Here is a 14039-nt window from a genome sequence, read left to right as displayed (position 1 = left end):
TCACCTTTACTTTTATTCTCTCATCGCTTACCGTTTTTCTTTTTCTTTCGCCATCTCTTTCCACTATAGGAAAAATATAAAAGGCCTCCTCCTCCCTTTCTTAAAATCCTTCTCCCAATGACATCTCCAGAACTATGTCTGGGATTAATCATAAAATGTTGGAGCTGCCACAGATATTTTATACAATTGATTTTAAGCTAAATAAGTACCAGAGGCTTTCCTGAAATGGCCATATACACAGAAAACACAAAAGAGCCATGTGCAGGGGGAGGGCTTAGGTGGAAGTTGAGAAGAGATCATTTCTAATTTGTTTCTCGGGGTGGTGGGAATTCCAATAAGGCTCATGCACATGTGCATCTTATGTCTGTTTTTGCAGCATCTGCCCCAGTTACCATCCTCCCCACTCCTCACACTGAACCCTCAAAGTCTGGAGCTCGGATGCATTTCTCAGCCTCTAGAATTGGATCCGTCCTTCATCAGTTTACTCTCTTGTCACTTAGCCAGTGCATGTTGCAAAGAGAAATAGTTAATTCACATAAAGAAAGTAAATGATTACTTGTTGGTGTATATATTTTGAAGTTTGATCCTGGAATTGCTTCTAATGCTTATCCTGTTAAAATTAAACACCAGTCTTTTGACTAGAAGACCAAGCCTATGATGATGCTAGATGTGAAACATGCAAATTAATCTAAGTTTGGGGAAGTCTATATTTTAATTGATGGCATTTGATACTCCACTAGAGATACTGCTTCCCGAGGTTATCTGCTGACACATGATTCTCATCACATCAGACTATCAGGGAAAAAGATTTTTTAAAAATCTCTTTATAGGACTGATATTATACTAAATATTCACAAACTAAGAATTGATCTAATAATATAGATTGAGAATTCTATTGTTTGGCTGACTTAATCTCTCTTAAGGCAAAATCAACTGGATTTTGTGTGCATGTTTTAATTTCCTTTTCCATTGCTGGCCATACCCAATGAACTGAATTATAACTCTTTGCTCCTATGTATTATTCGTATTAAATGCTCTCTCTTTATTCTTTTTTTCATTTTTACTATTCCAGCATCCCATTTCTCAGAGAAACAGTTCATCTCGACAGCCAGGGAGAGAGCCTGGATGCCCAAGGTAAGATTTAAATATAAATTATGTTATGTGACTTATAGATTAAATTGTTTACAGATTAAATTGGAGTATTATTAATGCCTTTATAACAAATTTTGTTTTCTAAAATTTCCTTAGACAATGAAAGTAAATATCTACATAAATATACTTTGTTAAAACATTATCTTTCAAACCACATTTCATTTCCTACATATACTTAGGGCTAATTAACTGCTATAAGCAATTCTTCTAAAAATAGTCAAGCTGATTAAAGTTTAATTTTGGAGATCTTATTAATAATAAGTGGAGAGAGAGAATATCTAGATACAATCAAAGACCTCATGACATTTCTAATTGTGAATTAGTGATTGATCTTGTTAAAAATCAAGGCAACTGCTCAGTTGAATTTACTATAAAGAGATCTGAGTATCTTGAAAGGAGATGAAGATCTGGAAAGCCTCGTTTTGCAGTTTGGGATTTGTGTTGAAACACAATCATTTGACCTTCAGTTATTTCCCACTGGTACTCCGAGTCTGTCTAATAATGCCTCCAAGGTTCACTTCCAAGGAGCTCCGTAGAACAAAGGAACAATTAACTAAAGTTCCACCAGATGGCAATATTTGGAAAGCCATCCAGAGGTTTCAAAGCTATGAGTTACTGTTCACAGTGAGATGAGCCTCACAAAGTGGAACATTTTAGATTTCATCAAAGGTGCTCTAAACATCTTTTGTTTTACTTCTTTTTTTCTCCATAGCATCAAAAATTCTTACTAGGGAGAAATAAAAGGTGTGTGTCCGGTGGCGGGAGGAGGAGGGTTGCGGGGGGCGGTGTTTGTATTGTTTTCTCTTGTTGTTCATTCTGGAATGATAAAATTAGAACTTTATTCTTATATAATTCTCCAATCAGTATTGGTGAGTATTAAAAACTCAAATCAATGGATAATATACCATATTTGTCTTGGGGTTTTTTTTGTGATAAATGCTATGGCCGATCATTTTTAAATAATTTATTTTAGAAGAGAAACCTAAAATTCTTCTAAAAGGGTAGAATTTTAAGGAGTTGCCTTGATATTAAACCAAGTGAAATTTGCAGGTACAAAAGTATTTGTATTGTATTGAAATAGTTAAGGTTTATTTAAATAGGATGAGTAAACTTTTCCCCTTTTGTTCTAATGAAAGTGGAGATACTGCACCCTGAGTTGTGTCCAAACAGCTGGACTCCAAGGACCGGAGCTGCCTCTAGGGCAGAGTTGAGACAGAGGGTGTAGAAAGGTGTCTGAGGGCAATTGAAATAGGAAGCACCAAAAAGAGGAGTCACCTCAATTTTCTTTGTACATGTAAAAGTAGTTCCTGAATAGATGTCGAGAGCCCTTTGCAACCTGTTCTTGTGCTGCCAGCCCTTTTAGAGTGGGGCCCATACATCTAGTGTCTGGGACAGTCGTGGTTTACTTCTGTTGTCATAGAATATAGTCTATTTAGCACCCCCTTTACCTTCAAAAGTGTCTTAGTTTAGATTATAAGCTATACAATCGCCCTATCTTCCAGGTTGGCATGTTTGAAGAAAAAGTAATAGAAAAGGGTGGCCCAATATCTAAACTGGGTATCAGTTTATAAACTTCCTTATATATCTGGAGCTACAGGGCAAATGCTTCTTTTTCTGTAAAGAGCCACATAGTAAATATTTTCTACTTTGTGGACCATATAGTCTCTGTGACAACTATTCAACTCATTGTCATGGGAAAACAGCCATAGACAATACAAAAATGAATGGGCTTGGCTGTGTTCCAGTAAAACTTTATTAGCAAAAACAAGCCATGGTTTGCAGACCCTTGAGAGACAATAGATGGTAAAGGGATATGAGATGACGGAGAACCAAGACAGCCATCCTAATTCCTCTTCTCTTCATATCCCTTCCAGTTGCAGCTTCCTTATTTAACTCTCTCAGGAACTAGTATTAATAATTTCTTTGAAGGAATAATCTGATCATTAGTCATACGGTTTCTTGAGATTCCTTTGCTGAGTCTAAATGCTTGCTTCTCACTCAAATCTGTTTCTGCACCAGGTACAATAAGCCTGTGCTTTATACGTCATGACATAGACTAGCATTCCTACTCAGGCATCACCTGAGTCCTAGAATTAAGCACTGGAGCAATAGCTTTTTAGTAGACAGCTTAATTTTATGTTTTGGTCCTTGCTAAATAACTGTCACAGGAAATAGAGCCACATTAAAGAAAGGTTAATGTTGACCATATTTTTTATTATAAAAACAATACATTGAAAGGAAACTTTGGAAAGAAGAAAATCTTTCATAACACCATCCCAAATAACTATTTTTCTATTTTTGCATATTTGCTTTTCCCATGAGTATTTCTATTTTTCAACAGTGGATATCATAGTGCGTGTGAACCTCGTATTTTACTTAGCAATAGTCACAGGCATCCTTCACGTGTGCCCAGAACTATCACTCGAATGGAATAGCATTATGTTATATCAATGTGCCATAATACTTTCCATTTTTATAGCACTTTAAAAATGCCATACTAATTTTTTTTGCAGATATTGTGGTTGATTTGGTTGGTTTGGTTTGGTTCAGTTTAACTTGTATTTTTGGTTTTGTTGTCCATCTATTTCCTTAGGACAAAATTCCAGAAATGAGATTATTCAAGAATATGACCATTTTTATGACTTTTAATTCAGTTGACCATTTTTTCCCAAGAGGCTTGGAGTGCTTTACAGACATTCACAGCACAACTTTATCAGAAATAACATTTCAATAATATTTACCAAATGTATGTAAAGAACTGTACTAGTTGCTTTGGTATATAAAGATGAATAATGTGCTTATTCCACAAATATGTATTGAGAGACTACTAGGAAGTAGGTATTGCAGGGTTTCAGTGGTAAGCCAGAGAGAGCTCTGTCTTAGTTTGACCTTATCAGGGAGTAAAGATACATATATAAATAACTGTAATCAGATATAGAAAAAGAGATGTGCTATAGGAGAAATACAGATAAAATATTATGAGAGTTTGAGAGGGGTGGGGAAGCCAAGCCTTGAAGGTAAGTTGCATTAGGATGCTCAGAGGTGATGAAATTTGCCTTTCATTCCATAAACATTCATTAATTGCCAAATATGTGGCAAGTTCTATACTAAAAACTAGAGCTATGAAGGTGAACAAGACAGAGCTCTTAGAGCTTACTATCTAATGGAGTAGAGAACCTTTAAAAATTATTATAAGTGTGATAAGTAGGATAGCTTCTCCAGCACAGGATACATGGGGGTAGGGATGAAATGGGGGTTTCCTTTGAAGAGCTTTTCCATGGCTCCTCTTTTGACAGTCTTCATCATCAGTTACTGTTAAAATCTGTGGGCAATCTGCTTCTGGAACTTTGAAGGTTATTCTGGTTGTATTGACCAACATTCCAATTAAAATTGGCCTACATTTACAGGTAGTTTCCCCAGTAAAGACATTTACTAAGAATACACAGAATAGAGGGCCGGGATCAGCAAGACCCCTATCCTGACCCTCACTAGCTAATGATTGAAACAAATCACTAAGAACTAGAGGGTTTTATTGGTTTTGTTTTTTTGAAAGGCTGGAAGGAAACTCAGTAATAGTCTAATCCAACTCACTCATTTTACAGATGAACATTCTTGTGTGAAGAGAGTTGACAACTAGCCTGTCATCAATTTGATGACAAAGCCGTGACACCAGAACCATGGCTTCTGATGGTCACATGCTCGTTGTTCTATACTTCCCTAATTTTTCCCAACCTGAGCTATATTGTAGGGGTAAAAAGAACTAAAAAGAGAATTAGCCTAAGCATTCCTTGTGCACATATAAACAATAATATGTTTATATTACTGTAAAAAAACTTTTAAATTTTTTTAGTAATGAATAGATGAGTGGAAGGAAAGGAAAACTTGGAATAAATTCCTACATCTGCCACTTACTTCTTTTAGGATCCTGGCAAATAAGTTGACCTGACTGAGTTTTTCCATCTTGAGTTTTTGTTGTGAGAATCATTTGAGGTAACATAAGTGTTGGGTACATCACGGGTGCTCAGCAAATGTTTATTTTCTTTCTCCTTCCCTCCTGAGCTACAGGTTCGTCATAGGTTTCCCTTTGTTAATGAGGTTACCTTATAAGACTCATGAGAATTAAGGGATGGAGTGAGAGTACATTTATAAAAGTATCTGGTGCAGAGCATAATGTTCTCATTTCTGAATTTCGCTTAACTATGCTGAAGTAGAGGTTTAGAGGTTTTTATTCCTGGTTCTTATTTTCTTCAGCACAGCTTGTTTTACATGGTCTGTGGACACGTTGGTGGGACTTAAGAATTTATTTTATCTGTGATTTACTTTAAAGCGATTTGTCAAATATAGAAAGATGATAAAAAATGTGGCTAGATAAAGAAACTATGCTCAAATGTTGTAATTACTGAATATAGCTGGTGAGTATGAGTATATCTTATACTCCTATCCTATTTTTTATACTTTACTAGGTGTTTGAAACATCCCAGGACAAACTTCTTTTTGAAGAGTTATGTATTAAATATTAAGCCTCTACCATGGCCCCATCACTGTGTAAGGTGCAGAGGGTACATTTTGGGCAGCAAATTCAAGATCTCAGCCCTGATAGATCTAAGAGCCACTGCAGGGACGTTAATGAAACAGGCAGTTCTGCTATAGGGCGCTAAGCACCATGGTAGGAGTACAGGACGCTGTGAGGCCCCTGGCAGTGACAGTGAAGGCAGAAGTAGTGCAGAGAGGACAGACGAGGCTCCCAAGAGCTGGTGATATCTAATCAGAGACCTGAAGGAAAAGGAGAAGCTGGCAGGTATTTGGTTTGGGGGTAGGGCTATAGAGAAGGAGGGATTGTTTGGGCAGAAAAAGTATTGTCTTCAAGGACCTGGAGAGGAGAAAAATAGGAGAAGTATATGGCATCCTAGTGAAACTGAAAGAAATTCGGTAGTGAGCTTCGGCATCAAGGGAGCAGTGAAAGACAGGGCTGGATGGGCAGACAGGTCTGGAAGGGCTTTATGAAGCCAATGAAGAACTTTGGGTTGTACCTGAAAGTGGTCGTTAAAGTGTTTCAAGTAGAGAAGTAAAACTACATGCTTTATTCTATCTTGGAATGGTCACTCTGGCAGCTTCTTGGAAAATGATCAGGAGGGGATAAGTAGAGAGACAAAACGAAAGATGATGAGAATCTGGCTAAGGTGGTAGCAGCTGGCATAGAGATAAGTAGGAGGATTTGAGGAGACTAGAAGACAAAATAGACAGTCTTGGGTAAGGAAGAAGTCAAGGATTAATTCATTTCTTTGACACGTGCACTGAGTGTTTGCTCTATGGTGAGTATTATATCAGGGCTGAGAAGAAAAATACGGTAAGGTAAGGGCTATAGGGAGTGCAGGGCAAGGTGTTGCTATTTTATGTAGAGGGAAGTAATGGACAGGGGTCTTTCACGGGAGCACACATTGATCCTTAAGGATGCCCGTCAGGGATGCCAAAGTGAGAACTAGTCACCTCGTGACTGCGGAGTCCGGTGGGCTTCCTGGGAGCTCTGCCAGTGCTGTGACTGGCAGAGGATGATGCACAGGTTCCTGGTAGAGGGAAGTCGGGAGTTTGGTGGCATTTACTGAGATAGGAAACACACGGTGAGGGAACATTGCAAGTGGGAGGGTGACAATCAGAAGCTCAATGTTGTACTCGTTGAGTGAGGGTGCCTGTGATGTCCTAGAGGATGTATAGAGGGACTTGGGATCTGAACCCCAAAAGAAAAAAAATGAACCACAAGTATAGTTTTGGGAGTCACTAGCATGTAAGCAGTAAGTGTACTGCTTGTATAGGTAAAATGGCCCAAGAAGAATGAGAGAGTCCAAAGCAGAACCTTGAAGCTCACCAATATTTAAGAGATAGATTAAGAGAAAGAGAGAGTACACCCATGTTCATCGCGGTAGCATTCATAATAGCCAAAAGGAGGAAGCAACCCACATGTCCAGATGAATAAACAAAATATGGTGTATACACACAATAGAATATTATCAGCTTTAAAAAGAAAGGAAATTCTGTTACATGCTACAATGTGGATGAACCAGGAGGGCATTAAATTAAGTGAAATGTCAGTCACAAACTGACAAATACTGTATGATTCCACTTAGGTACGTAAAGCACTGAAAATTCATAGAGGCAAAGTAAAATAATGGTTGTTAAAGCTGGAAAGAAGGAGATATGGAAAGTTATTGGGTTATATAAGATGAAGAGTTCTGGAGATGGATGCTGATGATAGTTGCACAATTTGAAATGTGAATGTACACCTCAGTGGTTAAAATGATAAATTTTACGTGATGTGTATTTTACTAAGGGAGGTAGTTCAGAATCTTGATGAGGATAATTTCAATGGCATGGTCAAGGTGGAACCCATCATGCAAGAAGTTGAGTGAGGGAGAAGTGGAAAAGGTAGGTATAGATAAACCTTAATATGTTTGGGTATAAAGATAAGAAAAAGAGGGACCTGAGGAGAAGAACTGATTTAAAGTGGAAGAGACTTGATCTGTTCAAATGGTACTGGGAAGGAGCCAGCAAAAGGGATGTATAAAGTTCTGGTTGAAAGTTATGGGGCAGATCTTTGAGAAGGCAAGAGGCAACTGGCCAGGATATACCTCTTCGTTGCAACAATCAAGAAGCAGAATAGGATGGCTCGCTACCTTTCAGGTAAATGTGAAGATTAGGGGCAGGAAACTTAAATTCTTGTTTAATGGCTTCAATAACCTCCCTCTGTGAAGTAAGAGGCAAGGCTTTTTGCTAAATGGGAGCTGAAGGTAGAAGGGTCAGACATAAAGAAATGGAGAAAGTATTAAAATGTCTGCTTTATAAATAATGGCAGCGTGCTGACTAGGGACACAGAAAGATGCTCTGGGGGCATTGACACCCACTTGGGTTCGGAAGCCATGAGTTTAGAGCTATGCTGGTCTTCTAGGTACAATGCCTTTTTTTCCAAGCAGAGCACTGCAGAAACACAAGTGCCTGGGCAGATGAAAACTTTACATCTTTACGAGAGTTCCTCTTGGGGGAAACATGAAAATTAATTACGAGGACAATACCTTTATTTTAAAGTGGGCTGAAAAGAATGATTTATTCTTTTTAAAATGTTGTAGGAGCTACATGACTGAGTTAAGAGCTGCCGACTGGTTTATAATTAGTTCGAGGTTTGTACAGGGATTATAACTAACTCAGGAAGGCCCCCTGTTGACAGAACAGATTATTGGGGACCAGCCTTAATTAGTTAATTCAATTGATTCACAGTGAAACTAAATGGCATATTGAGTTGTTCGGTGTCACGTCCCTCATTCACAAACCTGGATTGCCTGGGTACTCGTGGCATCTATTTGAGGCAACTGCTTCGGGGCATCCTGAAATAAAACTGCCAATTGCTTAGCAAAGCTTTACTACATTGTATGTCCCCATAGGAGATTTCTGCCTCTTGCGTAGATATCAGGATCTGGTTTAGTATTTTCATTTTTGCCAGCAAAAATTTCACTTGAATTACTCTGAGGCTGACATATCTTATCAAAGTTTTCTTTGCAAGTGGGCCATGGTATGCGGAAAGAATGCTATTGATGTCTCCTAGGCTGGTTCCTGGAATGCGTGTATATATCGAGGCTCCCTAATCAAGAAATGTGTTTGTTCTACACCCTGCACTATCTGAGCTTATTTTTTCCCATCTGAACATCATTAAAAATAAAAGAATTAATAAAGATGATGAGCACTAACCCTATAACATTTCTTATCCCACTGATAGCCCCAGAACTTTAGAGCTGACCCCTAAATGTTTTGCAGCATGCTCTCTACCTGTGCCACCTAATTTAGTAGCCACTAGCCACACGTGCCCATTGAGTATTTGAAATGTAGCTATGTGATTGAGGAATATTTATATGCATTTTAAATTTAATTCAATGTAGCCACATGTGACCAGTAGCTATTGTGTTGGACACCCAGCTCTAGAAGCCAGATTAGACAGAACTGAAGTTTTAAATAACAGCTTACAAATAGAGCCACTCTGGGAAACTCAATCTGGTCTTTGATGTCCAAACAGGTCTGGCCTGGCCTCATCCTGCCATCAAGTTGATCATAGCCTAGGGTTTCTGGTCTGTGTAAGGTTAAGCATGGGGGAGGGAGCAAGATCTGAAAACAACCTGCAGCCAAGCTGGATTCACCTTCATCTCTTCCTAAACCATCTCTCCAGTACCTGAACACAAGAATCTGTGTACAAAGGGAAAAAATGTGGGGGAGAGAAGAAACTTCGTACAAGGACTCTGCTAGCAACTGCGTATCCCTTGTCTCAGTCTTTATATTTCCTATGTGGAACTTGTTTATGCTTTTTACAAATGAGGAAATTGAGTTTTAGAGAGATTACTAACTTGTCGAAGGCACATAGCTAGTAAGTGATGGTGGCAAGATTAGAACCCAAGCAGGACTCACAGCTGGATACACATGTTTGGAACTGCCCACGAAGCAGAAAACCTTGAGGGTAAGACTGGAGGTAGAGTTGGGGCAATGGGAGGCAAATGACTTTAATTCTGTGTGCGTGCGCACGCATGTGCATTGTGTGTGTGTTTAATCCTGATTATCTCAGATATTGTACCTGCATTCCCCCTCTCCTCTCCCTCCTGCCCTCCCCACTTCAGTTACGTTGATTATACGTTACCCCTTCATGGAAACACAACTATTAGTGTCATATAAGATATATAGTTGCTCATCTGGTCTAAAACTACTCAAGAAACAAAGACATATTTCAGCCTCTTAATTACCATCTAGGTAAAATTCTCAAGCCACTTGGTACTTATGTATACTTATGATTTATGTAAGATTACCAACAATCACTTAAGCAAACATCATGTGGAGTTCAGCCGCTGCCTGCCTTCCTTCTCAAGAATCTCTTACATGTATATTTTCTTCTATTTCTCTAGTAGTTCCAAAATTTCCACTATTGAAAATAATAGTGGAAATCATAAAAACAAATCACCTATAACCCCACCCTAACCAATCATTTGTATTTTTTTTTCTAGTCCTCCACATAATTTTACATTGTTGTAACCATACACTGTGCATACTTTAATATACTGCTTTTTAACTTTGCCCAGCAGTTTCCCCTGCTGCCACACATATTCATGATTATAGTGTTAATCTGTAGAATAGTCTATAGAGTTGGCATATTATGATTCCAACCTCCATTGTTTGATGCATGGAGTCTTTTTCCAAGCTCACTTTGGTAGGCTTTAAACTGATCGGTTGTAACTGGGTAAACAGTACCCTGATTAAACTGGCTGGCAGTCTTACACCTGGGTGTTCCCACAATCCCTGTGGTTACAGTCGTTATACTATGGAATTTCCAATTGGATATTACCTTGGATTTCAATTTTTTCCACATATATAATTTTTAACTCCCAAAACATAATATTCTCAAGAGCAATATTTGATGATACATTCTATTTTAATTCTCCCCCTCCCCCAGACATTAGACACTTAATGTATGTTTTTTGAGTTCTGTAGAAGTCTATAAAACTGGCTTGGCTTCAGGTTGCCTAGCAACTTGTACTGTGGGTGACACAGATCTTCAGCATCCCTTACCTCAAATATCATTCTGCTTAAAATGTATGCACTGACGTGTTTGTCTCTGTTCTAAAGTTAGTCATGTTTCAGTCTTCAAGAAAGCAATTCAAATGAATCAGATTATCAGGTTAATATCAAACTACATTAGGAAATATGAACAGTAAAGGTCAAGATATGCCTCAGTGCCTCCCTAGTGGACTAAATTCTAGGCCATCAGGTTTTTGTATTTGCCAATATTTCATACTCCTGCTTTGGAGTATGATATTAAGCCTTTACTGCACCATGATGTTTCAAAAGGCTGATGTGTTATTCTGTTATGATTTCTCAAGGCAATGACCAGGCTATATAATATCTGCTATGCGGAGTTTCTCCCACGGGATTCTAGTCTCTAACTCTATTTTTGCTCTTGGGGAGTGATATGTTTCAGACCTGTGTGAGGTAATGCTGCTCATGCAACATTACTTTGGCTTATGAGCTGGACTGAACCATTAGTATCCTTTTCTGGTGCCTGGCTTAGAGGAAAAACTTGGTTTTGTTTGTCAAAAATATGAATCGAGTGCTTGGAACGTTGCATAATGACATCATTGCCGCCAACCAGGGATAACAATTCTATAATGCTGTCTTGAAATAAGAATATCCAACTGCTCTTGACTCCTGCTCAAGAAAACATATAATAATAATTGCCTAACTCAGGCACACTACTTAATTTTTTTTAAAGCTGCATCTTATTAAAACCTTGATATTTTTATTATATGGTAAGATAATAAAATGTGAAGCAATTGGATTTCGAGGTGAAAAGGGTAAAGGAGAAAATTTTGGTTGGAAAATTGACATCGCTGGCACAAAGAACAGAATTGTTTACCTGGATGGGACTCAAATGTTTTTAAATAATACAGAATTTTGGCTATCCTAAGATGGTCATAAAGGTTACAGAAGAGATGGACTTTGAGCTAAGACTGCTTTTGAAAATATGGGTAGCTGAAAAGGAGGAAAAAAGATATTCCAGGTACCAGTCAGAAAGTACACAGAACAGAGCATAAACTACCTTAAGGGGTGGGGAGTGGCGGCGACTGATTTGTTAATGTGAATAATGGAGGATTAGAGGGGGAAGATAAGCTGGGTCAAACTATGCAGTCCCAAATACCAGACTAAGTAATTTAAACTTTATATTTTAGGTACTAGGAAGTACTGAACATGATGCAAATCCTCTAGGAAAATCAGTTTTATTTTAAGATGGTAATTAAACAGTTTTGCTTCCCTTCACTCCTGAACTTAAATTGAAATAGTAAGTATTTAATAAGAAAAAAAATCAATGCAAATCTGGAAACATGAATGGGATCAGAAATTGATAAACTTCAAGAAGAAGGAAAGAGGGCAGGATTGTATTTCTAGCTAAAGACAAAGAAAAAAAAAAGCATGAAGTAATTCAGAGAACAGAAGAAAACCAAAAAAAATCTAATTATTATCCTTTGTACAAAAAGTATTGACATCCATTAAATTCCACTACCCCTTCTCCAAAAAAAAAAAAAATTGCTATGCCTAAGAAACAATTAGAAAACACAAGAATTCTTACAAATTAAAATTTTAATTATCAAATTAAAAGTCAAGAGAAGGCTTTACTGAATGTGGCTAGGGTATTTCAGAGAATAAAGCAAAAGATAAGATGGAAAATATGAGAAAAATATTAGAGATATGAAAGGATGGCCTAGAACAGGGGACCCCAACCCCTGGGCTGGGACCGTACAGATCAGAGGCCAGTTAGGAGCAGGGCCGCACAGCAGGAGGTGAGCGGTAGGCAAGTGAGCAAAGCTTCATCTGTATTCGCAGCCACTCCCCAGCACAGGCATCACCGCCTCAGCTCCACCTCAGATCATCAGGCATTAGATCTTCATAAGAGCACGGTCCCTGGTGCCAACAAGGTTGGGGGCCACTGAAAAAGTCTACCGTTTAAAGAGTGTCTTTAAAGGAGAAAAAAAAAAGACATTGGAGAAAAGAAATAAAGGCAAAACGATTCAAATTAAATGAGGCCGCTGAATGTTGAGCAGGATAAATTTAAAAACCTGAACTTAGCTTGCTGAAATTTCAAGATAAAAGAGGTCTTAGAGCTTCTGGGGTAAAAAGTCAGACAGTGAGAAGACTTTCTCCAGAAGAGATCACCTGAGTGTCATAAGCTTTGATTAGCAATACTGGAGACTGAGACACAGTGCAAACATACTTTCAAAGTTCTGAGAGAAGTGATTTTGGAGCTATAGTTCTATACTCAGCCTAACTATCAAAGTATGGGAGCAAACAGGCATTTTTTGACACGTCTTTAAAAAAATTTACCCCTCTTGCTTCTCAAAAAGTTAAGATGTAGTCCAGGACAGTGTAAATGAGAAAAATATAAAGGTAACATAGCACCTAAAATTCTATGGAATTAATGGAAGAGTCCAATTATTAGAAATATAAGAAACACAAGGAGGCTAGGAGTAATATCAAAGTTATTGGTCCAAATTAGGTAATGGGTTCCCTGAAGAATGTCTTGGAAAAAGTCAGATTCTGTTATATAAATTTAGACCTAGTATCTGAGTAGCCTTATCACAATGGTGGTATCTTTCTTCTGCCCCCCTCCCCAAAAGTAGTTAAAAGCTCTAGGAAAAAAAAAAATATATATATATATATATATATGGAGAGGTAGATATAGATTTTTAGATATTTAGATATGTTAAATATTTAGATATGTTAAGATTCAAGTTTAATATTAAAAAAGGGCATGCTTTTGAACAACTAATGGCATGTGAGAAAAGAATTCATTTGACCTCGGTGCTTTTATTAGTCTATTCTGATTGCAAGGTTTAGAAAAGGTATTTCTTTCTCTATGGAAGCTAAAGCACTTGATTTTGGAGAGAATAAAAAATTACATAATTATAAATGCTGTTTACTAGACTTCAGGTTTAGAAGCAATCTATAGTCAAAACAGGGAAGACTTAACTCAGGAATATAATGTAAATATAAAGGATAAAGGAGACATAATGGTAAAACCATGCAAATTTAAAGCTGAGGAAGTTAAGAAACATAATGGAAAGTCAATAGATAATATTCTTTGGAATGAGTCAAGAAATATAATTTTAAAAATGTTAAAGTTATAAAGGTAAGTACTAGAATAATTTTAAAATATTACCAATAATTGAGAGGGGAGGTAAAAAGTAATAAAAGTATGTTGAATTTCTTAGTAGAAAATAGTATTACTTCTATCTATATTTTTATATTATGTGGATAAATCAGTAGAATATATCTGAGTCTCTAGAGGTACAATTGTAACCCCAGAAGAACTA

General features: G+C 37.5%; 1 protein-coding gene across 1 annotated transcript in view; it reads left to right on the top strand.

Moving 5' to 3' along the window:
• The window catches only part of MAPRE2 (microtubule associated protein RP/EB family member 2), a 128405-nt gene that overhangs the window by 16982 nt on the left and 97384 nt on the right, over window positions 1-14039 (top strand). The window contains exon 2 of the mRNA XM_025038678.1: window positions 1073-1134. The gene's annotated coding sequence lies outside the window, so the exon portion shown is untranslated. The remainder of the gene's footprint in view (window positions 1-1072; window positions 1135-14039) is intronic.

The sequence above is a fragment of the Pteropus alecto genome, unplaced genomic scaffold (assembly GCF_000325575.1).
Source record: "Pteropus alecto unplaced genomic scaffold, ASM32557v1 scaffold146, whole genome shotgun sequence".
NCBI classification, from domain to species: domain Eukaryota; kingdom Metazoa; phylum Chordata; class Mammalia; order Chiroptera; family Pteropodidae; genus Pteropus; species Pteropus alecto.
Note: the sequence above shows the minus strand (reverse complement) of the source record. Positions and strands in the feature narration are given on the sequence as shown.